The sequence below is a fragment of the Mus musculus genome, chromosome X (assembly GCF_000001635.26).
Source record: "Mus musculus strain C57BL/6J chromosome X, GRCm38.p6 C57BL/6J".
In the NCBI taxonomy this organism is placed as follows: Eukaryota; Metazoa; Chordata; class Mammalia; order Rodentia; family Muridae; genus Mus; species Mus musculus.
The window spans coordinates 142,036,532-142,063,953 of NC_000086.7; the positions used below are offsets into that span (position 1 = coordinate 142,036,532).

General features: G+C 39.6%; 1 pseudogene; it reads left to right on the forward strand.

Moving 5' to 3' along the window:
- The first annotated feature begins 24,320 nt into the window (after positions 1 to 24,320).
- Positions 24,321 to 24,686, forward strand: Gm6373 (annotated as a pseudogene).
- The last annotated feature ends 2,736 nt before the right edge of the window (positions 24,687 to 27,422 follow it).

The following is a 27,422-nucleotide window of genomic DNA, read 5'->3' on the forward strand; positions in this document are numbered from 1 at the left end:
ATGTTCATGGGCATGTCTTTCTTTAGGTTTGGGAAGCTTTTTTCTATAATTTTGTTGAAGATATTTGCTGGCCCTTTAAAGTTGAAAATCTTCATTCTCATCAACTCCTATTATCCGTAGGTTTGGTCTTCTCATTGTGTCCTGGATTTCCTGGATGTTTTGAGTTAGGATCTTTTTGCATTTTGTATTTTCTTTGATTGTTGTGCCGATGTTCTCTATGGAATCTTCTGCACCCGAGATTCTCTCTTCCATCTCTTGTATTCTCTTGCTGATGCTCGCATCTATGGTTCCAGATTTCTTTCCTAGGGTTTCTATCTTCAGCGTTGCCTCACTTTGGGTTTTCTTTATTGTGTCTACTCCCCTTTTTAGGTCTTGGATGGTTTTATTCAATTCCATCACCTGTTTTCATGTTTTCCTGCAATTCCTTAAGGGATTTTTGTGCTTTCTCTTTAAGGTCTTCTACCTGTTTATCAGTGTTCTCCTGTATTTCTTTAAGTGAGTTATTAATGTCCTTCTTGATGTCCTCTACCATCATCATGAGATATGCTTTTAAATCCGGGTCTAGCTTTATGGGTGTGTTGGGGTGCCCAGGATTGGGTGGGGTGGGAGTGCTACGTTCTGATGATGGTGAGTGGTCTTGGTTTCTGTTAGTAAGATTCTTACCTTTGCCTTTCGCCATTGGTAATCTCTGGAGTTAGTTGTTATAGTTGTTTCTGGTTAGAGCTTGTTCCTCAGGTGATTATGTTAACCTCTATCAGCAGACCTGGGAGACTAGCTCTCTCCTGAGTTTCAGTGGTCAGAGTACTCTCTGCAGGCAAGCTCTCCTCTTGCAGGGAAGGTGCCCAGATATCTGGTGTTTGAACCTGCCTCCTGGCAGAAGTTGTGTTCCACTTACCAGAGGTCCTAAGATCCTGTGGAGAGTCCTGTGGGGACCTTGGGGGTGTCCGCAGACTCCATGCCCAAGGTGGGACGGTGCTGGCGCTGACCAGAAGGGTCTTGTGACCCTGGTCAGGCCAGGTTTTCTGCTTCCCTAATTAATGCTGTCTCAGGTCCCTCGCGATTGGATTGGAGAAGCAGTTGTGTTCCACTCACCAGAGGTCCTAAGATCCAGTGGAGAGTCCTGTGGGGACCATGGGGGTGTCTGCAGACTCTGCGCCCAAGGTGCATCGGTGCTGGCGCTGACCAGAAGGGACCTCTATTTTCAATAAACGGGAAATAAAATAGAAATACACTAAAACTTAGAAATCTTTGATTATCACATAAGCTGCCTTACTAGATATACTAAAGGAGGTCTCTAAATTGAAAGGAACAGACACTAATAATAAAATAAAAATGTAAAAACCTTAGTAATAAAGGTACATATATACTTTAATTCAAAATCTTTCCAAAGCATAATAGTTGGATTAAAGCCATTCTAATTTTTATAAAAGTAAAAAAGAAAACTGAGCTAAAATAACAAACAACATTAATTTGATACACAATATTTAAAAAGGAATGATTAAAAAACAACCTAAAATGTGAGAAAAAGGTAATATATGATATTGGAACTGAAATAGTTTTTAGAAAAAGAATTCAAGACTTGTGCCAATAAAAACTGTCAAATCAAAGAAAGGAAAATAAGGCATGAAAAAAGAAACAAATGTTTTTTTTTTAAATCAGAAAAGAAAAAGAAAGTAGCAAGTTACTACCTTCCAGTAGTTAATAAAAATGTATATGGCTTGAATATCCCAATCATAAAAAAGTGATAGAATTAATAAAAGCTAAAGCCCAATCAATTCTGTGCTGCTTTCTTTAGCTTTGAGTTTTAACACTAAAAAACTAAGCATAAAAAGATGTCATCCCATTAAAGTCACATGCCCCCAAAATGTAGCAGGGGATATACTTAAAACAAACAAAATAAAATCTACATATGTCACAAGAGACCAAGTAAGTCATTATATAATAATAAAGGGTTCAATTTATCAAGATGATATAAAAAATACAGATAATTATGGAAAATCACATTGGCGCATGTAAATAACGTAAATGTTACTCATGGCCAAGGAAACTAAAACAGATATATGGACATGGTGGGAGAATTTGACAGCCCACTTTTAAAACTGGGTAGATAATTCAGACAGAATATTAGTAAGAAAAGAATATACATGCACAGCATTATAAACTAATAGACCTAATAGATATATGCAAAGCATTCTATTCAATAAGACCAATAACACCAGAGGATACGTTCTTTTTTTTTTCTTTTTTCTTTCTTTCTTTTTTTTTTTTTTTTTCAAGACAAGGTTTCTCTGTATAGCCCTGGCTGTCCTGGAACTCACTTTGTAGACCAGGCTGGTCTCGAACTCAGAAATCCACCTACCTCTGCCTCCCAAGTTCTGGGACTAAAGGCATGGACCATCACCACCCAGCTCAGAGGGCAAGGTCATACAGACCATTCTCCAAGACAGAGAATATTAGTTCATACAATAAGTCTTGAAGAATTCACCAAGATTAAAATCTTACCAAGCATTGTCCCAAACCACAATAAGTAAAGCTATAAAATAACAGAAAAAAAATTGAAAAATTGACAAATAGGTGGAAATTAAAACCACATTCCTATTTGTACCAATGGATAAAAGAAGAGTCAAGATGCAGATAAACTATCTTGAAATGATTAAAACCATAAACACAACATTCTAAAATTTATAAGCTAAAACAAAAGCAGTTCTAAGAACAAAGTTGGTATAAATAAATATTATGAAAAACAAATATGTCAAATGTCTTTAATTTGTACCTCAAAGACCTAGGGAATAAAAGAAGACAAAGATGGGAGACAAAAGTAGATCATATAGAACAGATCAGAAACAAATAAAATAGAGTCTAGGAAAAATACAATATGAGAATTCGTTTTTAGAAGTGGTGATCTAGAAAAATTATATACATATAATATGCAAACTAATACGTTATAAAAGATATATCATCATAACTGGTAACTCAAGAATGCAAGGGATCATTAGATTAATTCCATGAACAACTATGTAGCAATAAATTGGGAAACCTAAAAGGGATTAAAATATTTTAAGAAACATCCTATACACCAAGAGACAATCCTGAAGAAATGAACCTTAACAGAGCAATAATTAGTAAGGATGTTGAATCAGTAATCAAAACCCTTTCTGCCCCCTCATCTCCACCCCCCCCCAAAAATCCCTGCAGTCTCAGTAACTAATGAATTCAAGCAAGTATTTAGAAAAGGCCAAGTCTTCTCAGACTCTTGCACATAAATGAAGAGGGTAAAGCATTTCCACATTCATTTGAAGAAGCCTATATATTGCCTTGATATGAAAATGAGACAAGGAAGCAAGAAGGAAGTTAGATGCTGATATCTCCAATGATATCTCTAATGATTCTTTGTAAATGGAAGAATCTTCAAACACACACACACACACACACACACACACACACACACACACACCACAGAGGAGGAGGAAGAGATGGAGAGAGAATATATATATGTATATCCAAACAAACAATGAAGGGTGCAGATGGCAAGCTTATGTCTTTTGTTATAGTCAATGGAGAAAGGTGATATTTAAAATTTTTTTTCATTAACAGCATGAACAAGGCAAGAACTTCAATTATTTCCATTTCCATTCAACATTGTGTTGAAAATCCTATTTAGAGCAAAACTTGTACCTAGAAGCAATAATTTTTTCTAACTCAGAAAAGAAAAAAATCTCTGTTTATATACGACATGAGCATATATAAACCCCACCAAAATATAAACAGTGAAAATTAACTTCAGAAAAGTTCAAAATACACAATCAGATTTCAGAAACGAATTGCATCCCTGTGCACAACAATAAACCATTTGAATCTTGTGTACAAGACTATTAGAAACAACGGATTGCCTTATTCAGCTTTGATATGAGGGCTTTTGCCTTGTCTTATTGGATCTTGGTTTTTTTTCCTGTTTGACTGAGCTGTCCTCTCTTGCAAACCTGTTGTTTTCTGAAAAGGAAATGAATAGACCGTGCATTTGTGGGACAAGGGAGGTGCTAAGAGGTAGGAAGAGCAAAGAAAGGAAAAACTGTGGTTAGAATGGGATGTATTGTATGAAAGAATCATCTATTTCAATAAAAAAAATGTAAAAAGAAAACAATCTATAGGAATAAATTGACTGATGAAATGAAAAAATACACAGAAAACTATTCAACAGTTATGAAAGAATAAATAAACAGAAATGGCATTTTATGAATTGATATAATTAATATCCCTAAAATGCCTATATGTCTCCTAAGTAATCTACAGTCTCAGCATAATAGCTACCAAAATTCCAATGGCATTTTTTCATTCCAATAGAAATAGAGAAAATAATTCTAAAATTTGTGGAAACATGAGACATCACAAGCAGACATTGTTGTTCTAATATCTAACAAAACAGACTTCAAAGCAAATCTTGTGAGAAGACATAAGGAGGGTCACATTGTATTTATCAAAGAACAGTCCCTCAAGAAGAAATTAGGATTCTCAGTTTACACACACACACACACACACACACACACACACACACACACACACACCAAACACAGGCTCATCCAATTTTACAAAAAAAAAATGCTACTATATATAAGGTCATAGATTAATCACAACACAAAAATAGTCATTGACTCCAGACAGAATACTGTATTTGTTGCGACTTTCTTTGTGTCCTAATATATGATCTATTTTGGTGAAAGTTCCATGGGCTGCTGAGAAGAATGTAAAGCCTGTAGTGTTTGGAAGGCATATTCTGGGGATGTCTAGTAGGTCCATTTATTTATTTGGTATCATTAAATTCCAACTTTTTCTGTCTAATAAGTGTCTAATGACTGACTTGTTTTCCTCTCAGTCTATACAGATATGCTTCCCTTAGCAGTGGGTAAAGGTTAGAACAGAAACACATAACCTGGTCAAAGTGCTGAGAATCAGTGACTGTGAGTTCTCAGACATAAATGGACCATTTGTGTCAACCTCCCCCAAACCAAGGCTCAGGAAATTTTATGAAATAACAGACAGAACAAACAAATGGAAGAGCCAGAGGCTGGAGAAGCAAGCTGTGAAATGCTGTCTTCTGGATAGATAGTACATGACGGTTGCACTGGTGAATACACAGCTGCTGTGGCTGCCTGAACAAGATCATGCAAGTCAAAAATCCAACATGGATGATGGAGGCACTCCCTAGGCTCCACCCTTCTCTGAGAAGCTACTGAGAGTTAATGACTGCAGCATAAGGGAATATCACTTTCCTTTATGGTTTTGGCTAATGGGAGATTGCCCATGCTTTAGTAATCATACCCATAACCATGTGCACATTGGTCAGTGCTAACTGGGCTCCGATAACAATTATTAATACTAATTTTTAATGGCATAAAGTCTAGAGGGAGACGGCTACTGGGTCTCCCTCCCTCTTGTACTGGGGTGAATAAAATCAAAATACATTGTATACATGTGTGAAAGTTACAAAGAATGAATAAAATATTTTTAAAAATTGTCTATGTACCTGAATAGAGATTTCTCAAAAGAAGAAAAACAAATGTCTAATAAATACTTTTTTAAAATGTTCAACATTCTTACTCATTATAGAAGTACAAATTGAAACTACTTTGAAATGTCATTTTGCTTCAATTATAATGGCAATTATAACAAAATGACTACAGATGCTGGCAAAATGTCAGAAAATGGGAAAATTTCTTCATGGCTGGTGGGAGTGTAAACGGCTACAGCCACTATGAAAATCATTGTGGAGGTTTCTCAAAAGCTAAAAATTAAACTGCTGTGTGACCTAGCTTTGCCACTACTGGACATATACCCAAAGGAGCTTATAACCTGCAACAGAGCTACTTATACATTCATAATCATTATGGATCTATTTACAATAACAAGGAGACAGAACCAGGCTAGGTGTTTATCAATTGATGAAGACAATAGGGTAGCTATACACAATGGGATTTTCAGCAGCAAAAAAAGAATAAAAATGTGAAATGTGTAGGAACATGAATGGATCTGGAAAAATACTGTACTGAATGAGTTGATCCAAGCCAAGAAATATAAGCCCTGCATGATCTCCCTTATAGCCTAGTTATAATCTTTTAGAGTAGTGTGCTTAATGATGATTGATAGTAAAAGTGAAAAGGATAGAAAAGGTCTATTAGAAGGAGGAAAGGGGGACAGTAGAACACGTTGCACATGAAAGTAAGGGAGGCAATACTGGAGGGTAGTACTGGTGTAAAAAAGGTCTAATTGATAAAAGGGTAGGAAGATAAGGAAGATGGCTAGGAGGGTAACAAAAACCAAAAATAATGAAAAGACCATATGGAACCCACAATTTCATAAGCTTGTTTAATATTATAATCTGAAAGAAAAACAATTTGAGTGGAGATAATCTCAATAGAAGCATACAGTGATACCAAGAAGCTATGGGTTATTAAATCAAAGTCCTAATGCCAAGTCTGGAGTACTTCCCTACAAGTTGTTGCTCTGTGAAGCTCCAGAGGTTCCTCTGCCCCCCCCCAAATATGGACTATTGCTGTTGTAACTGGTTGCCCACCAGGATTCTATTGGAAGACCCAGTTGCTGAAAACAAGCATATACTTTGGACACAGGATATAGAGAAGTCAAGCTGGATCTGAGATAAAAGCTTCCTCTGTATTGGCTAGCTATTATAGTGCCAGGGGCTGTGCTGTGTGTTGGAGGAACAATCATAAACTGTCTTACCCAGCTGTTGATCCTGCAAGCTACAATAATGACCTCCCAGGCAAGATGTGTCACTGGTACAATAGTCATCCTGTTGTTATAGAATTATCCAACCCCTTTCTGACTAAATTTAAAGCCCTTTCACAAGAGAGAACTTATGTTGATTCTGTAAATGTGATCAAGTGTCCATGGCTAGGGATATAGCAGGCGCTAGAGGGGAACCTACTGTTGCTTCATTAAATGGTCATGTTGTCAAACATTCTCCTAGATATTCATGTTTATACTCATCTGGCAGCTTCTCAGAAAACTGGGAATAGTTCTATCTCAAGACCCAGCTATTCAACTCCTGGGCACATATTCAAAAGATGTTCCACAGTACCACTCATTCCACTATGTTCATAACAGCTTTATTCATAATAGCCAGAAACTGGAAACATCCTAGATATCCTTCAATAGAGGAATGGGTAAAGAAAATGTGGTTCATGTACACAATAAAAATACTACTCAGCTATTAAAAAGAAGGGCATCACAAAATTTACAAGCAAATGGATGGAACTAGAAAATGTCATCCTGAGTGAGGTAATTCAGACCCAAAAGGACATGCATAGTGTATACTCACTTATAAGTGGATAGTAGCCATAAAGTACAGGTTAACCATGCTACAATCCACAGACTCAAAGAAGCTAAACAAGAAGGAAAGCACAAAAGAAGATGCTTGAATCTAGCTCAAAATGGGAAATAAAATAGATGGGTAGGAGAGGAGGTAGGGAGGGGATTAGGGGTGGGGTTAAGGTGTTGAGAAATGTAGGGAGAGAGGCCTAGGAGAAAGAACAAAAATTGTTGAGGAGACATCTCTGGGAGTGGGAAGGTGACCCTAGATAAGACTTTAGCAGAGGGGAATACAGAGCCTGAAGTGGCTACCTTCTGTAGCTAGATGGGACTTCCAGTGGAGGCTAGAGGACAACAACCCACCCACAAAACCTTCAACCCAAAACTTGTCCTGCCTACCAGAGGTACAGGAATAAAGATGAAGCAGAGATTGAGGGAAAAGCCAACCAATGACTGCCCAGACCCACCACAAGGGGGAGAGCCAACCCCTGAAACTATTAATGATACTCTGCTATGCTTGCAGACAGAAGCCTAGCATAACTGTCTCCTGAGAGGCTTCGTCCAGCAGCTGATAGAAACAGATGCAGAGATCCACAGCCAAATGATAGGTGAAGCTCGGGGTGTCTCCTGGAATAGTTGGGGAAAGGATAAAGGGATTCAGGGCAGTCAAGGATACCACAAGAAGACCTACAGAATCTACTCACTTGGGCCCATAGGGGCTCCCAGACACTGAATCATCAACCAAAGAGCATGCATAGGCTGGACCTATGCTCTTCATACATATGTAGCAGATGTGCAGCATGTTCTTCATATGAGTTCCCTAACAATTGAAGGGGCTGTCTCTGACTCTGTTTTTGCCTTTGGATCCCTTTCTTAGAGCTCAGCTGCCTTATTTGGACTCAGTGGGAGAGATACACTTAATTCTGCTGCAACTTGATGTGCCAAGGTGGGTTGGTACCCATTAGGGACCAACCATTCTTTGAAGAGACGAGGAGGGGCTATTGGGGAGACTCGTGTAAAGGTGGGAATGGGAGGAGAGGTAGGAAGGGAGCTGTGATCAGACTGTAAAGTGAACAACTAATAAATTAATGGAAAAATGGAAGAAAGGTTAACTGCAAGATTTTGCATGTTAAGTAAATTGATCATGGTAAGCATTTCAGTGTGTGTGTGTGTGTTCGCGCCTGCATACAGCAGCAAAAAAAAAGTCATTCTGTAAACCTTAACTATATGCATAATCACCTGCTAAATATATAGATAGATTAGAAAATGAGTAAGATACAATATGTATTCGTTGTATTTATAGGTTTACTGATTTTATATATAGTAAATCTTAATAGTTTGTTATTATGTGGTTTCTCTTTATGAAATACTAAAAAAAAAGGAAGCTGCTATATGTTTTTTACAAAGGTGTAACCTGACACTCAAATTGTGACCTTTCTATTACTATTGAAAGACTATTAAAATTCTTATTTGCTTTTTTCACTTTTACTGTTGCAATTTATCTTGTGGTTTGCTAGGATGTGTTGTGAGTAAGAATTCCAGAAGAACATTATTTTTTTAATTAGGTATTTTCTTCATTTACATTTCCAATGCTATCCCAAAAGTACCCCATACCTCACCCCAATCCCCTACCCACCCACTCCCACTTTTTGGCCCTGGCGTTCCCCTGTACTGGGGCTTATATAGATTGCAAGTCCAATGGGCCTCTCTTTCCAGTGATGGCCAACTAGGCCATCTTTTGATACATATGCAGCTAGAGTCAAGAGCTCCGGAGTACTGGTTAGTTCATATTGTTGTTCCACCTATAGGGTTGCAGATCCCTTTAGCTCCTTGGGTACTTTTTCTAGCTCCTCCATTGGGGGCCCTGTGATCCATCCAATAGCTGACTGTGAGCATCCACTTCTGTGTTTGCTAGGCCCTGGCATAGACTCAAAAGAGACAGTTATGTCAGGGTCCTTTCAGCAAAATCTTGCTAGTGTATGCAATGGTGTCAGCATTTGGAGGCTGATTATGGGATGGATCCCCAGATATGGCAGTCTCTAGATGGTCCATCTTTTTGTCTCAGTTACAAACTTTGTCTCTGTAACTCCTTCCATGGGTGTTTTGTTCCCAATTCTAAGAAGGGGCAAAGGGTCCACACTTTGGTCTTTGTTCTTCTTGAGTTTCATGTGTTTTGCAAATTGTAACTTATATCTTGGGTATTCTAAGTTTCTGGGCTAATATTCACTTATCAGTGAGTACATATCATGTGAGTTCTTTTGTGATTGGGTTACCTCACTCAGGATAATGCCCTACAGGTCCAACCATTTGCCTAGGAATTTCATGAATTCATTCTTTTTAATAGCTGAGTAGTAGTCCATTGTGTAAATGCACCACATTTTTTGTATCCATTCCTCTGTTGAGGGGCATCTGGGTATTTTCCAGATTCTGGCTATTATAAATAAGGCTGCTATGAACATAGTGGAGCATGTTTCTTTCTTACTAGTTGGAACATCTTCTGGATATATGCCCAGGAGAGGTATTGCAGGATCCTCCGGTAGTACCATGTCCAATTTTCTGACGAACTGCCAGACTGATTTCCAGAGTGGTTGTACAAGCTTGCAATCCCACCAACAGTGGAGGAGTGTTCCACTTTCTCCACATCCTTGCCACCATCTGCTGTCACCTGAATCTTTGATCTTAGCCATTCTGACTGATGTGAGATGGAATCTCAGGGTTGTTTTGATTTGCATTTCCCTAATGATTAAGGATGCTGAACATTTTTTCAGGTGTTTCTCAGCCATTCAGTATTCCTCAGGTGATAATTCTTTGTTTGGCTCTGAGCCCCATTTTTAATGGGGTTATTTGTTTTTCTGGAGTCTACCTTCTTGAGTTCTTTATATATATTGGATATTAGTCCTCTATCTGATTTAGGATAGGTAAAGATCCTTTCCCAATCTGTTGGTGGCCTTTTTGTCTTATTGATGGTGTCTTTTGCCTTACAGAAGCTTTGCAGTTTCATGAGGTCCCATTTGTCAATTCTCGATCTTACAGCACAAGCCATTGCAGCAGAACGTTGGTTCCTGTTTGTGTAGCCAGTCTGTTATTCTATGTCGTTTTATTGGGGAATTGAGTCCATTGATATTAAGAGATATTAAGGAAAAGTAATTGTTGCTTCCTATTATTTTTGTTGTTAAAGTTCGCATTCTGTTCTTGTGGCTGTCTTCTTTTTTGTTTGTTGAAGGCTTGCTTTCTTGCTTTTTCTAGTTCAGGGTTTCCATCCTTGTATTGGATTTTTTTCTGTTATTATCCTTTGAAGGGCTGGATTCGTGGAAACATAATGTGTGAATTTGGTTTTGTCATGGAATATTTTGGTTTCTCCCTCTATGTTAATTGAGAGTTTGGCTGGGTATAATAGCATGGGCTGGCATCTGTGTTCCCTTAGTGTCTGTATAACATCTGTCCAGGATCTTCTGGCTTTCATAGTCTCTGGTGAAAAGTCTGGTGTAATTCTGATAGGCCTGCCTTTATATGTTACTTGACCTTCTTCCCTTACTGCTTTTAATATTCTATCTTTATTTAGTGCCTTTGTTGTCCTGATTATTGTGTGTCGGGAGGAATTTCATTTCTGGTCCAGTCTATTTGGAGTTCTGTAGGCTTCTTGTATGTTCATGGGCATGTCTTTCTTTAGGTTTGGGAAGTTTTCTTCTATAATTTTGTTGAAGATATTTGCTGGCCCTTTAAGTTGAAAATCTTCATTCTCATCAACTCCTATTATCAATAGGTTTGGTCTTCTCATTGTGTCCTGGATTTCCTGGATGTTTTGAGTTAGGATCTTTTTGCATTTTGTATTTTCTTTGATTGTTGTGCCGATGTTCTCTGTGGAATATTCTGCACCTGAGATTCTCTCTTCCATCTCTTGTATTCTGTTGCTGATGCTTGCATCTATGGTTCCAGATTTCTTTCCTAGGGTTTCTATCTTTAGCGTTGCCTCACTTTGGGTTTTCTTTATTGTGTCTACTTCCCTTTTTAGGTCTTGGATGGTTTTATTCAATTCCATCACCTGTTTTCATGTTTTCCTGCAATTCTTTAAGGGATTTTTGTGCTTTCTCTTTAAGGTCTTCTACCTGTTTATCAGTGTTCTCCTGTATTTCTTTAAGTGAGTTATTAATGTCCTTCTTGATGTCCTCTACCATCATCATGAGATATGCTTTTAAATCCGGGTCTAGCTTTTTAGGTGTGTTGGGGTGCCCAGGATTGGGTGGGGTGGGAGTGCTACGTTCTGATGATGGTGAGTGGTCTTGGTTTCTGTTAGTAAGATTCTTACCTTTGCCTTTTGCCATCTGGTAATCTCTGGAGTTAGTTGTTATAGTTGTTTCTGGTTAGATCTTGTTCCTCAGGTGATTATGTTAGCCTCTATCAGCAGACCTGGGAGACTAGCTCTCTCCTGAGTTTCCGTGTTCAGAGTACTCTCTGCAGGCAAGCACTCCTCTTTCAGGGAAGGTGCCCAGATATCTGGTGTTCGAGCCTGCCTCCTGGCAGCAGTTGTGATCCACTCACAGTGGTCTTAAGATCCCGTGGAGGGTCCTGTGTTTACCTTGCGGGTGTCTGCAGACTCCATGCCCAAGCTACCCAGGTGTTGGCGGGACCAGAAGGGACTTGTGCCCCTGATCTGGCCGGGTTTTCTACTTCCCTAATTAATGCAGTCTCAGGTCCTGCTCAATTGGATTGGAGCAGCAGCTGTGTTCCACTCACCAGAGGTCTTAAAATCCCGTGGCAGGTCTTGTGGGTAGCTTGTGGGTGTCAGTAGACTCTGCACCCAAGCTACCCTGGTGCTGGTGGGACTGGAAGCAGAACATTACTTTTGATATTAGAAGAAAATGAAGTTCAATTTTAAGAGCACCTAAAAAAATATTAAAGAAAAAAGTTAAAACAACAAAATACTAAATAGAAAATAACAAAGAAGATGCAACCTTTTAGCTTGAATTAAAGGGCAGGAAGATTATAATGTGTTGTTACATAAGTATCTGCTTATATTGTTACATGACTAGGTTATCTATAATAAGCCAAAGCTTATGTCTTATAGCTGTTGAGGCTAGGACATCCAAGATCAAGGTCCTAACAGAGGCAATACCCAATGAGGGCTGTTTCTAATAAGCACCTTTGTGGTTGCATCCTTGACATGGTAGAAGGGACAAAGGAGGCAAACTTGCACCACTGAATGCACTACTGCCATTTTATAAGGAAATGATCAACTTAGGAAGGTGCAATCCTTATAGAATAATCACTGAAGATCTAAAATCTTATTGGAGTTGAACTGGCCATTACAGGTTAGCATGAATTTTGGAAATGACACACACATTCAATCCAAAGCAGAAAGGTGGTCATTTTGTTCTATTCGTACAATGAGCTGAAAAACCATCTGAAGCAGGATGCAGTTGGCTTTACGAAGTCTACCAAATGTTTAAAGTTTTATTGTTAATTATGTGCATTTGGGTGTGATATGTGGACATGAGTATAGGTATCTAAAAAGTCCAGATGTAGGGATTCCTAAAGCTACAGTCACATGTAGTTATGAACTGCCTGACATTAGTGCTAGGAACCAAACTTAGGTTCTCTGCAAGATCAGTACATGCTGCTAATCACTGAATCATTTCTCCACTTTCAATGAATTTAAGCATTCCCTATGACCTTTAAAGTGACACTGAGAATAATGTTTAACGAACTATATTGGCATCCAGTAGCCCAAACAGGTTGACACATAAAATTAACCACTATAGCATGTGTTGTATAATATAAAATTTCTGATACATGGTCTCTCTATGTAGCCCTGGCTGACTTAGAGCTCACTGTGTAACTTATCATGTGGCTAACCTTGAACTCAAAAAGCCTTTCCTGACTCTACCCCCTAAAAGTTGAGATTAAGGACATATACCAACAAGTCTGGGTATAATTTTTATTAGAAGAAAAGCAGGGATAGATATGCAAACACATACCTAAGAGCAGCCCATATCTAGTGAAGTAGACATTAAAATTGATAGTTGAACAAGAATTTATGTCACCTCATACTTGCTTCACAGCTTATCGGTGGTATAGACTATGAACTATTAAAATGAAAAAAAATTGTATTTTTGTTTATAGTGTATAACTCACTTGCTATAATAATTCCTGTGATTATGTACTTATCTTTGTGGCTAATGAGGCAGAGACCTAAGTTCACATCTTTGTTGCTTTAAGCAAACAGAAGCAAAACTGATGCCTCTTATACAGAGGGACACAAGTATTCAAGCCACAGTAGAGAAGTACTCTGTAATACATAAAGCCAGGTTTCCACAATACCCTCAAGCACACATTCTCAGTGACCTAAAGTCCTCCTGTTAAGATTCTTAGCACCTCCTAATGGTAACAAGATGGAGGTCAAGCCTTTAGCCCTTAGCACATGAACCTTTGGATGATGTTGAAGATACAAAGAATTCCCTGCAGCTCATGACAACTGGAATGTTCAGGGATGGAAGTACATAATAAAAACCCATCCCAAAGTACTTGATATTGATGGGGTTGCGAGAATTTCCTCCCTTGTCCTTTAGTTCCTCTTTGTTGTCCCTGCTTTATATAGGGTACCCACCCATTACTCATCCTGCTTTAGGGATCCATACCTTTAAATGCAAGAACTCCTGCTCATGGCCCTGTTCTTACAACTTTGAGCTCTGATTTTTGCTTCTGTTTTTTCTTAATATAGTGACTTCCACATGAAGGCTCACTAATATACAGGAATTGTCATACTAGAGCAAACTTATATATAACTAATCTGTAGATGCTACTCATTGCTAAGTACTCCATTTACTCATTTAGGAAACATGACATAGTCCACGTGGCCACTATGTATGCATCATTATATTAGGGAGAAGACAGTTTTATTAGAGGTAAATGGTGGCTCAAACTTAAGAAAGGATTAGAAACCATAGTACAAAAAGTGGAACATAGTGTTTTAGTATGAGAAAAAAAAAACCCACCTCCTATTAAGGTTATTTCTTTGTGTCATTCTGTGCTGTTACTTTTTCCTCTACTGACAAATTCATAGGAGTTGAGGCTGCCTGTATATATCCTTTAAGCCATTAGCATTTCTGCAGACGTTGTTCACTCCAAGTCATCTTTCAACCTTTAACCATAATAGATGTCAAAAAAGAAAATACAAACCCCAGTTGCTCTAAACCCATGTAATGGAAGCAACTGGTCTACTCAGACAAAAACAGGATATTTCTCATTCAACTTCTCTATGTGATACACAACCCTTTTTTTGTTTTATGCATGTTTAGTAGCAGGGGCATTCCTGTGGACTGCAATGGTGGTCTTTAAGTCAGGGACACTTCAGACTATATTTCTGCCTGTGCTTTTTATTTGTGTATCGATTAAGAACACATCTTAATATGGCCTAAGAATAACTCAGCATTCAATAGACATCAGCTTTGTGAGAAGTGTCTAGTGAGGCACAGAAACTGTTTTCTAAGATGAGGTTTAGGGGACTCTGTGGAAATAAGATGGAAGCTTGAAAAAGTGTGGGTTTCCCCTAGATGCTATGGAGTTGTCACCCTGGCCATGTACTCTGTGGATATTAAGAAAGCTCCTTAATTCCCCAAAATGCTTGCCTTTAAACAGGGCCATTGAGGTCCATTCTATTTATTGTTAGACTCTCTTATTCTATAAGAGCATGCTGGGGCATTTTCTGTTAAAATATATATATATATATATATATATATATATATATATATATATATATATACAGTCAGAAAAAGTAAAGGATTAAAGAACAAGGGTGTGGTCCTGGGCACTTGAAAAGTATGTTTAGGTTGATGAAATTGAAGTTCCTTGGTACAGGAAGGGCTGCTCCAGAGCTGGCTTTCTTACTTGCATTTTGTACTCAGTGTGAGGGCTTGGGCCAGGGAACATGTGTCAGACCCACGAAGGCATGGCACCACATGTTCTGTTACATTTGCTGTTTTAGAAATAATTTAGCTGTTATCTGAACATAAAACAAGTTTACCTAAAGAAAGAAATGGTATGGAACATCACTGAAGAAAAAGGCAAGACCTATGGATGCATGCGCTTGTGCCATTTTAAGTATTATTGAAATTTTACACTGTGAACAGAGGGGAACTCGTAAGAGACTAGGGGAGGGAGTGAGGATCATGTGTTGTCAATTAGGAAAGATGGAATGAGAAGAATGCTAAGCTATAGCTTACACTTTCTTTCTAGGTTGATGACAAGCCACATGTAAGTTTAAGATGCTTATTTTTGAACTCGTCCCTCTATCCCTCTGAGCAGCTCCAGTGTATGGTAAAGAAGCAGATGTGGCAAAAGAACAGGATGTTTCAGGCTTTGAGTTTCAAAGAGCCAAATAGAAATAGAGGTCTGGTCCTTTGGTCTTTCAGTCAATGAAGATTGAAGGGTTTGTGGCTCTCTGGGGCTACATGTCTCACTCTGAGCAGGAGTCCTGTTGTTTCAGGTGTAACTACAGGAAGGAAAAGCAAAAGAACAATCAATGATGTTAAGAGAGAATGTGGGATTCCTCAGGGACGATGGCAGAGACAGTACCACTTCCTGGTCTGACAAGGATCTTTGGATCCTTCACTGATATTGGGTATTTCACTGAAACCGTAACTTGAGGATCCTAAATGGGACAATTTGTAATTCTTCAAATGAGGGGAAGGTGCCTTCTAGATAGATACCTAGGCTTCCTCTGGCTAGAAGGAAAATAGGGATGTTTTGTTGGTTATGCCTTTGCCTAGAAAGAACATAAGGAATTTTAATGATTTCCTGTGCAACGTCTTTGAGGAGCCTTGGGTAGCCAGTATAAACAGGAGGCATTTCGGTTGATTGGATTTATGTTCCTAAAATCAGGAAAACAGGCAGGCAACATCGGCCTCTGTTTAGCTCTGTTCCATGGGATTAGAAGTTAGAATGCAAGGAGGTCCTGCCTCAAATTTAACCCTATAATCAGTGGTCAGTGGCCACACATTGGCTTGTCTTTCATCTACTTCATATATATGAGTGTGTGTGTGTGTGTGTGTGTGTGTGTGTGTGTTGTAGTAGTAGTAGTAGTAGTAGTAGTAGTAATAGTAGATGAAATAGAAGCCAATGTATGTACATATATATGTATAAAGATAAAATCTGTGCATATATAAACATGAATATGTATATTAATATAAGCACTTATTTGGGCATGTGTATGTGCATAAATGTATATAAAAACGGTCTCCATACTCAGAGAAACTAAAAGCTAAAAGAGTGTCTGGTTTCCATGGTTGGAAATGAGTCACAAAAGAATTTCCTTAAATCCTGGGTCAGTATTCTTGTTAGATTCAAGGTTTGGATTATATTGTTGTCCTAGTGAGAGTTACTGTTGCTGGGGTGAATCACCACGGCCAAAGCAACTTAGAGAGAAAAGGATTTATTCAGCGTATAGTCCAATATCACCATTCATCATCAAAGGAAGCCAGGACAGGAATTCAAACAGGGAAAGATCCTGGAGGTAGGAGCTGATGCAGGGGCCATGGAGAAATGCTGCTTACTGGCTTTCTCAATGTGGGTTGCTCTGCCTGCTTCCTTATAGAACCCAGGACAACCAGCCCAGGGATGGCACCACCCACAATGACTTAGCCCTTCCATATCAATTAATAATTAAGAAAATATCCTATAGGCTTTCCTACAGCATGATTTTATGGAGGCGCTTTTTTTTTTTTTTTCAATTTGAGACTCCATAATCTCTGATGACTCCAACTTGTGCCAAGTTGAAAGCATAATGGTCCGGAATTCATTTCAGAAAATTCATTCAGAACATCCACAGGCTTGGGTCCATGGATGCTCAGTCACTAGGATGCTCCATTCTGTTATGTGTTTTGCAGAGAACTTGATAGTCCTGGAACACTTTACCAAACCTTAGTGGACACATTGATTTGAGACCTTCCTTACTGTTTCTCCCCTAGACACAGTGCCTGAACAACCACATTTCATTTTATACAACCCAGGGATGTACAGACTACCATTATCCTCAATTGAGGACAATACTGTTCCTTGGTTGAGAAGCACCTACGTTTCCTTTATAAATATTAAATATAATTACATCATCTTCCTCCTTCCCTTTTTCCCATCCAATCATTTCTGTGCACCCTCTTTTGCTCTGTCTCAGATCCATGGCCACTATTACTTTACTTGTTGAGGTATATGTTTCTAAATATATAAATCTAACCTTCTCAGTCCCCATGAAGTTACTTGTTTGAATATGACTTCAGGGCTGACCACTTGGTATTGGAGGGTCAGTTTAGGAGATCTTCTTGGGGAAAGACTATTTCTCCTGCTCTGCACATTCCTTAGTTGCACATAGTTCTTTGTCTTGAGTTAAGATTCCCCCTTTTGTGGAACAACAATATGAACTAACCAGTACCCCCCACCAGAGTCATGTCTCTAGCTGCATATAAATCAGAAGATGGCCTAGTCGGCTATCATTGGAAAGAGAGGCCCATCGGTCTTGCAAACTTTATATGCCTCAGTACAGGGGAACGCCAGGGCCAAGAAGTGGGAGTGGGTAGGTAGGGGAGTCGGGGGAGGGAGGGTATGGGGGACTTTTGGGATAGCATTGGAAATGTAAATGAAGAAAATACCTAATTTAAAAAAAAAAGATTTCCCCCTTTTATGCTAGCACATCTACTAGAGTCATGACATTCTGTCCTTCAAGACATTCTGATCATTCTTATGCCCCTCCCCCAACTCCTCTCAGATCACTACCCACCAAACTCCATGCCCTTTATTCTCTCTTTAAAAACTAAACAACAACAACAAAAACCCACTAAGAAACACACACACACACACACACACACACACACACACAAACAGGAATCAAAATATACAAGTAAAGGACCAATAGGCCAAAAACTGCACCCAAGCAAAGCAATCTGAGACAACTCTACAGAAATACCATCAAGTTTGTTTTGTGTTGGTCATCTCCTGCTGAGTATGGGGCCTACCCTGATGTGTGGATGATATAACCATGAAACCTCTACTGGTATCATGCTTTTAGTCAAAGTAAGTCTAGTCAATGATACGTTCAATATTGGAATCTAAAGCTGTCTTCAAAGCCATGGCCTGAAACACGACTACTGTGAACTGCCTTTGTGATAAGTTTTATATGTATGGTGTCCCAAGTCTTTGTAAAATAAGAAAATTACCTTGAAAAATGCCAAGTCTAATCTCTTTCAAATGGAAGGATACCTATCCCATTCCCCCAAACATTTACAGAACATTATTGGTGAGGTATTGTTCTAGAGTTGAGGTATGCAAAGATAGGAAGAACCAAATTCCTTCCCTAAAGGAGAGTTCAATGTAGCCAATGTTCCTTGAACTCCCCCCATCTTTGAAGCTACGTTAAAGAGCATGAAGCATTATACAAGTGCCTGTTTCCTGTGATAGTCTTTTATTACATGCACAGTGAAGGAAAACTACCAGCCATAGGTACAGAACAAGTTAGGGTAAAAAGCGCACATGGCTTTCAGCTGCTCCCTGCAAAACTTGGCAATCAGATGTTGCCAATTCCCATAGCGAATGAATACAGAGGAAACAGGCAATTATTTGAAGTGTGCCTAGAATGAAACGTGACTGCTGCTTTTTGCACAGAGTACAAGGTGCACATCCAAACGACTGGCGTCTCCTTCAGAATAGCACCTTGGGAGACTAAAGCCCTGTATACTTATTGCAATGATGTTGCCATTGCTCAAAACAGTTTAGGAACCTGTCTTCCTTAGTAATTGACTTCAGGGCCTATGTATTTATGTTTTCTTTAATATCCTCAGTGGTGATAAATCTTTGACCTTTGACGGTGGATTTGATTTTAGCAAATAGCCAAAGTCCTTCGAAACCATGTCTAAAGAATAAGGTGGATGATCAAGTTCAGTTTTTTTAAGAGAAAGAAAGCTCTCATTCACTCTATTTTCCATCCTATTTTATTCTACCTACCTACCTCCTCCTGCTCTCCTATTCTATGTATGACTATAAACCAATAAGATTGATTTACATATGTAGTTATTAATCCTGTATTGAGTAGACACTATTGTCTAAAGTTCCAAGACTAGGCAAGAGATAAGTAGGATTATACAGTGTTTCCTGTAAAGCACAAGGACGAGAAACTCCACATAACAGAAGGATGTTAAAGGACCTTAAATAAAGGAAACAGAAAAGCAAAAACACTATGGACTTTTTTAACCTGCAGGGGTCTTACCTTATCCCTCACAGAAGTCATAATTTTAACACATCTTTTTATTGAAAAAAATCCTTCAAGACATTCTGATCATGCTTATGCCCCTCCCCCAACTCCTCCCAGATCTCTACCCACCAAACTCCATGTCCTTTATTCTCTCCTTAAAAAATAAACAAAAAAACTAAGATACACACACACACACACATAAAAACAGAAATCAAAATATACCAATAGGCCAAAAACTGCACCCAAGCAAAGCAATGTGAGACAACTCTACAAAACTACCATCAAGTTTGTTTTGTGTTGGTCATCTCCTGCTGAGCATGGGGCCTACCCTGATGTGTGGTTGATATAACCATGAAACTCCATTGAAGAAAAAATTTCTTGGCATATGGGTGTCAATTGCAAATAGCTTCTTGATTAGGGTTTGGAGCCTGTGTCCACTTCGCCTTCTCAGTTCTGGAACCTCATTCAGCTTGAACCTGTACAGACCCTGTGCATGCTACCACAGCCTTTGTGAATTCATAACATGTATCAGTCATGTTGTGTCTGGATGGCACTGTTTGCCAGGAGACATTCATCCTCTATGCCTCTTCAAATCTTTCTGCCTCTGCTTCCACATAGCTTCCTCATTCTTGAGGAAAGGGCTTGATAGAGACATCCCCACTTAGGAATTGAGTGCTCCAAAGTTTCTCACGTTCTGCATGCTGTCCAGTTGTGAGTCTCTATGTTAGTTCCTATCTACTACCAGAAGAATCTTCTCTGATGACAGCTGAGCAAGGCACTGATCTGAGTCTCAGCCCTGTGTGGCCAGTACTGCATGCTTAATGTCAGCAGAAATGCCCTGTGGCTTGGTACTTCTTTGCAATGTATTCAACAGAGCATTGCTCAAAAAATAAAATCTGAAAAGTAACTTTTTAAATTGTAAGTTAGAGATATGAACTCTGCTCTTTGTTAATTCTAGAAACCAAACAAGACCATAACAGAGTTGGTCCTGCCCCTAAGCAAAAATCACATTGCTGGCAATTGCAGTTTTCTGGATCTGAACTCTTAGCCTCAGTTGTCACCTTGTCCTTACTTCTGTATTTTCCTGTTAAGAAGAGTGTGTCACCAGTACCCTCACATTAGAGAGTTAAGATATGATCTGTATTTTAGAAAAGGGGCATTGAAGATACAATTACTCCCCACCCCCAATAAAAAAGGATACCAGAGAACTTTGATTGTATCAATAAAGAGATACCTTTAGGCAAAATAGTGTATTTCTAATCACCAAAAATAGGTGACACCACCATTTCTGTATAGTTATCCACAGAATCAGCTGTTTGCCTGAAATGCTGACATATTCTTTAAGAGCCAGGTTTCAGACTATAGTATTTCAGAGTAGACAAAACTTTTAGAAAAGAGGCCATCCTCTCTTTCCTAAAATCTGGTTTTCAAGTGGATGTGACAGGCAAGCAGAGGAAGAAGTAATCCCTTTCCAGATCACAAAAAGAGTAAATGAGCCTGCTGGGCTAGCCCAGGCCCTGGATTTGTCATTTCACTGGTCTCTCTTCTCCAGGCTGTCAGTTAGTTGTAGAAATGCCCAGCTCAAGGGCTATCAGAAGTGGGCCACAGTTCCCACGCTAGTTTCCTTTTGCTCCCGATAGAAACTCTTGGGTTTCTCTGGGGAAAAAAGAGAAAGAGAATAAGAGAAATAGCAGAGTCTTGCACCATTTCCAGAGTCGCAGCAGCTTCTCTCTTGAGGATAAACATTCCCCTTGGAGACCCGGGAGCTTTGCTTTTGAGTCCAGGCAGCCAGCACTTCTTCCACAGAGATTCAAGTTTGTATTTGTTATTGAATGCTCAAGATAAACTATTGGAGAAAGTATTCCACCAACTATGTTTCCATGGGGCCCAGAGCACATGGACTTGATTAGAATGAGCAAGAGCAAAGCAAAGATTTCCCCATGTGAAGGTCTGAAAGCAAGTTGAAATTTAGCCAATTTTGTTCCAGCAGCCAAAGGCTGGCTTCCAGCTGCTGCCTGGTTAAAATCCAAAGATCGAGGAGATGACACCTGCAGGGGTAGGTAAGAGGTACAGAAATCCAATCTGGGAAAGAGAAACCCAGAAGGACTACAGTTAAAGGGGAGGTTGTTAAAGCTTACCCCAGCTTCCTTTCTGCCCCAATTCTAAACCCCAACATATCTAATCACAGCTGATTGTCAACGCACCTCATTATGAAGTTCCATGATAAGATTCATTAGACACTCGGTCAGCTCCTACCGTCTCTGTACAAAGTCTTTTAAGACAACTCTAGCTCATCAGAATTCCTCCATAGCTTCTTGGAATGGAGGCAAGAATATGATAGCTTACAATACATACATATCTCCATTATTATATGCAATGTTTTAGTCTCTAGTGCTCATTGGCTTTTTCTTATTTGTATATTGTCTTTTTTTGGCTCAACAATTTCATGCCTTTACATAATGGGTATTAGTCTTTTACACCACCAACTCAAGAAGATAGACACGAACCAAAATAACCCAATTTAAAAATGGTGTACAGGGCTAAACAGAGAATTTTCAACAGAGGAATCAAAAATGGCCAAGAAGCACTTAGAACTATACAAAGTCCTTAGTCATCAAGAAATGCAAATCAAAACAATGCTAAGATTCCATCTTACACATGTCAGATTGGCTATGATCAAACACTCAAGGAACAGCACATGCTCCTGTCATGTTTCTGTATTGTTGGGTATATTTAATTAGAAATTTTTACCCGCGAGTAGGTGACCATTTACTAAAGCAAGGGTACCTTCTAGGCGACTGTACTACATTGGCTTTTTCTTTTTTAGTTACATCATAATGATGGCCACATTGGAGCCTATCTCTTCCTTTGTACAATTTGTAATGGCTCACTCAGGAATTTGTAAGTGATCAGATACAAAAAGAAAATGTTTAGACAGGTCACAGAACCACAAATGGGGTTCTCTGCTGGATTTTCAAGTCTTTCTGGTTATGATTAATAGTCGTTCTGTATAGGAAGAAGTACAGGAACAGCCAGACTGTGAAGAAGTCACTAGAAAGAAGGAAGGTTGAATGTGAGTAGCTTAGTAGGGTATATCCAAGCTAGTTGGGCACAGGGTACAGAGAAATACAGTTTGGAAATAAATATACATCTATACAAGAGGAAGGAATTAAGAAAACTCTAACTTCCTTAATCCTGGTACAAGCTAATTCCAGATTTTTGAGAACTATAACTCTAACTTGAGTTTATCTAGAAGGCCAAACTTTAATGTTGTAGCTATTTATGTGTCAGTGGTGGGGTACAACAGTAAAAGACTTTAGAAAGCCTTAGAGGTGTGTGTGTGTGTGTGTGTGTGTGTGTGTACACGGTCTTATAGACTATGTCCCAGTTTAGACGCTACTACATAGATTAATATCTCTATCACTTCTTCTCTGACATGTTAATAACATGTCTCAATCCACACAGTTCCTGCCACCAATTATATGTCATATGAATAATAGGCTGACTGCCACACATGCTAAGTGGAAATACACAATCTATCAATCAAAGTCGAATAATGTTTTCCTTGAATAAAAAGAGCCTGAGATACATGACAATGAATGGCAGTAACTCCCCCATGTCTTAGGCAAGAGCTGATTTCTGGTTTATATTTTTTGTTTTCTTTTGTTTTGGTCTGTTTTAGGGTTTGCTGTGAATCTATGAATGATCAAAGAAATTTAGAATTGTTGTCTTGTTTTAAGGTATTATTAAAAAGCAATTAGAACAAAGGTGGTTCTGAATATCTTCTAGGCAAGTGTCACATGCCTCAGTGGAACACCCTTTGCAAGCTCGTCAAGGCCACCAAACTGTGTTATGCTGTCCTGCTAGGCCAGTGCCCTAAGATGTTCGAACTCCATTCAGATTCTCTATAAAGCATTATTAGAAGTGATGACCATGCCTAGAAGCCTCTCTCTCTTTTCCTCCTTTGTATATCCCATGGTACCTCCCCAGGACAGCCCACTAAAGACCTACATCTTCTATAAACAGCAATCAGCTTGTACCAGCATATTCAAAGAGAAAACAGATAAAAGAGAGAATGTAATGTTAGCATTCTGTCTAAACTCCACCCCACAGTTACCTGGCAACAGTCAGATAGGCCTGGCCCACTATAAAAGGGACTGCTTACCCACTCTCTTACTCTGGCTTCTTTCTTGCCCTCTTGGGCTCTTCCCTTCCCCCTTCCCTTCCCCCCTCTCTCTACTAGCCATGGCCAGCCTCTACTTCTCTCTTCTCTTCTCTTCTCTTCTCTTCTCTTCTCTTCTCTTCTTTTCTCTTCTCTTCTCCTCTTCCTCTCTCTCTCTCTCTCTCTCTCTCTCTCTCTCACACACACACACACACACACACACTTCTCTCCCTTCCTCCGCCTCTACTACCCTCTTAACTCCCCTCCCCACGCCCTGAATAAACTCTATTCTATTCAATATATATGTGGCTGGTCCCTTAAGGGAAGGGGATGCCTTGACATGGGCCTGCTGAGGTACCCCCTTCCCCCATACCTCACCATACCTCCATAGAACATATCCTTATATCTCTTTATCTTTTTATAAACACATCATGTACAAACAATAAGCAATGTGCTTCTCAAGAAACTTCCAATGTGAGTGTTTTAGGATCTCTCTAGGGTAGTTTATGTCAGTTAACAGTACAGTTGCAGAAGTCAGCCGCGCCCTTTCCTCTTTCTCTCGAACCAGGCGACTGAGGGGCCTCAGCCATGAAGAACTCAGCAATGGCCAAGATTAAATCTCAGGATCTGCTCAGCAAGAAGAAGGAGGAGCTGTTGAAACAACTGGACAATCTGAAGGTAGAACTGTCCCAGTTTAGTGTTGCCAAAGTGATAGGCACCGCCTCCAAGCTCTCCAAGATACAAGTAGTACCCAAATCCATTGCCCATGCCCTCACTGTCATTAACCAGACCTAAAAGGAAAACCTCAGAAAATTCTACAAGAGCAAAAAGTGAAAGCCCCTGGACCTACGACCCAAGAAGATTAGAGCCATGTGTGGACAACGCACCAAGCACAAAGAGAAGCTGAAGATCAGTAAGTAGCAGAAGGAGCAGCTGTACCCACTTCATAAGTATGCAGTCAAGGCCTGAGACGACAACGACAATAAAGTGCAAGACTCACTGGCAAAAAAAAAAAAAAGTCCCCTTTTATGTCCTAGCATTTGCTATTTTAAAGTCCTCTCCTTTAATGACCCAGAAGAAAGTTAACATCAAGCCAATGACAGGGGCCTGGGCCCTCTTTAGTTCTCTGTCATTTACACTGTTGTGTTTTTGAGTGCCGCATACTTATTTGAATAGTACTGAGTTTCATAAGGACATTTTCATACTAGTATATAAGGTACTTTGTCCATGCTCCACCATGTGTCACATCTGCCTTTTTCTTTTCTCTCCTTTCCCTTCTCCAGTTAGTCCTTTCTCTTCTCTTAAAAGTCTTCCTCTGTAATCAGCTTGCCTGGCTGAAAACTCAAGATCTCCTATTTTAGCCTCCTAGTAATGGAATTATAAGTATGCTCAGCGTGTCCAGGTAATTATCTTTTCTCCTTTAGAAAGAAACAGAAAACACACATAGAGCTACAGTGTCTTCTCAAACAAACTTAGTTCTACAAACAAGCTGAATTATTGAACTACCCTTATCATTGACAGGAAAAAGTCAAGATTATTTTCCAAGTAAACTAGGTTTAAGAGTCAGCATTAAGCCAAGCATAGTAGTACATGTCTGGAATCCCAACACTTGGGAGGCTGGAGCTTGAAAAAAATGTGAGTTTGAGACCAATACGGGCTACATCCGCAGACAAAAGATAAATAAATAAATAAATAAATACTATTTAAATAACCTTGTATTTCTTAATAATCAAGGGGGAAGGTGTTCTGGCACTGTCCCCTGAAATCGTCAGAGTCTGTTTATTTTCCCTCTGTCCACTGAACATACATACCTTTTGTATCCTTTAGGAGGCACTGCTGTCTGTAGCCTTACCTAATCACTGTCAAAGGGAGGCCACAGCAGGCTCTGTGTCAGCTTCAGTAAGAGAGCAGGTTTAGATAGCAGCAGTAGATAACACAATGAGATTTAGGAACTCCAGTGTCTTTGGTTTGGGGCATTAAGTTGCATGAGGGAAATTACCTAATCATTTTCATAAATCCATGTGTAGTGGTGATTACTTCTGCTGTGCTGTTTAGGAACCTTCTTCAAGTCCTTTTGAGTAAGTTTTGATAACACCATGAGGCAGGGAGCACCCCTGGTTCTTAAGGTTGTGGCATCATCTTCATGCCCTGAATTGGTCAGGCACTCACATTCTGGTTGTCTAACCATATGCAAATACAATTGCAACGCAGCTTATTTCCATGGCCCAGGAACACTCAGAGCAAAAGTTGATCCTCTTTCTCTGGCTTCCTTTCTTGTCCCTCCCTGTCTTCCCTTCCACTTTGCATTTCTTTCATCCTTCTTTTCTCTCTTTATTTCTTTTCAACATCCCTCTTAGGATCAGAGAGACATGTAAGGCAGTTTCTGGAAATCTGTGCTGTATTCAGCACGGTTGGGTGGAGACAAGTATGCTAACTTGGCTGCAAAGACTCCACCATGAGCTTACTGGCCTTGTGGCCTGGCCAGGCCTGACTCATCAAGTCAGGGAACCCCTGCTGCTATTCTACTCTGCTCTCCATTGCTCTTGCTCAGTTCACAGCAGAGCACAGTGGCTCACGCTGTCTAGTTTGGCAACACTGAGATGCTGCAACAAGCCAGAATGAGGTTTACTTCAACCCACTGTACAATGTCCTGGGAGACTGTGGACAGCCCAACCTAACTGAGAATTAATTTCCTCTTAAGACTTCATCATGAAGTTGTAAAATGCTCGATGACTTCCTTCAAGATTGGAAGGAATACAGCTACTGTCAGGCCTAGAATCCTCACCACAGGATGCTTCCAAAAAGGGAATAGTTACTAAATGATTAAAAGCAGTTAGCATAGCAGCTTAAAGAAGACTCAAAACTGGGCAGAGGCAGTTCACCAGAATGTATATAGGCATTCCCATTTCAACTGGATAACAGCATGAACTTCTCATTATGGATTTAGGGCAAATTCTAAGGGAAAGTTGAGTTTGCTGGCAGGCAATGCCCAAGATTTAGAGGAAGGGAGGAGTGGCTGCTCTGGGGTGGATCTGCAGGAAATTGGGAGCAGGTGAGCCATATCTTGTTCAAAGAACAAAGACTATCATGTTCCAATGTAACATTTGGTACTTCTGATCAAGACAGGAACCTTGGTGGAGAAGAGATGCCCAGCTAGAAGAGACTTCTTTTTATTTCCCCATAGTCTAGAAAACAGGATTCCTTTCTACTAGGAAAGATTTAAAGGACTTGAAATGATATGCTACTTACATGCTACTAAACAAGGAATGGGCCACCACAGAAGCTTCAAATGAAGCAAAGGTGTGGCAATTGAACCAATGGGTGGATACTTCATTCTTCCTTAGAATAGGGAACAAAATACCCATGAAAGGAGTTACAGAGACAAAGTTTGGAGCTAAGATGAAAGGATGGACTATCCAGAGACTATCCCACCCGGGGATCCATCCCATAATCAGCCACCAAACCCAGACACTATTGCATATGCCAGAAAGATTATGCTGGAGGGACCCTGTTATAGCTGTCTGGTATGAGGCAATGCCAGTACCTGGCAAATACAGAAGTGGATGTTCACAGTCATCTATAAGATGGAACACAGGGCCCCCAATGGAGAAGCTAGAGAAAGCACCCAAGGAGCTGAAGAGGTCTGCAACCCTATAGGTGGAACAACAATATGAACTAACCAGTACCCCCAGAGCTCATATCTTT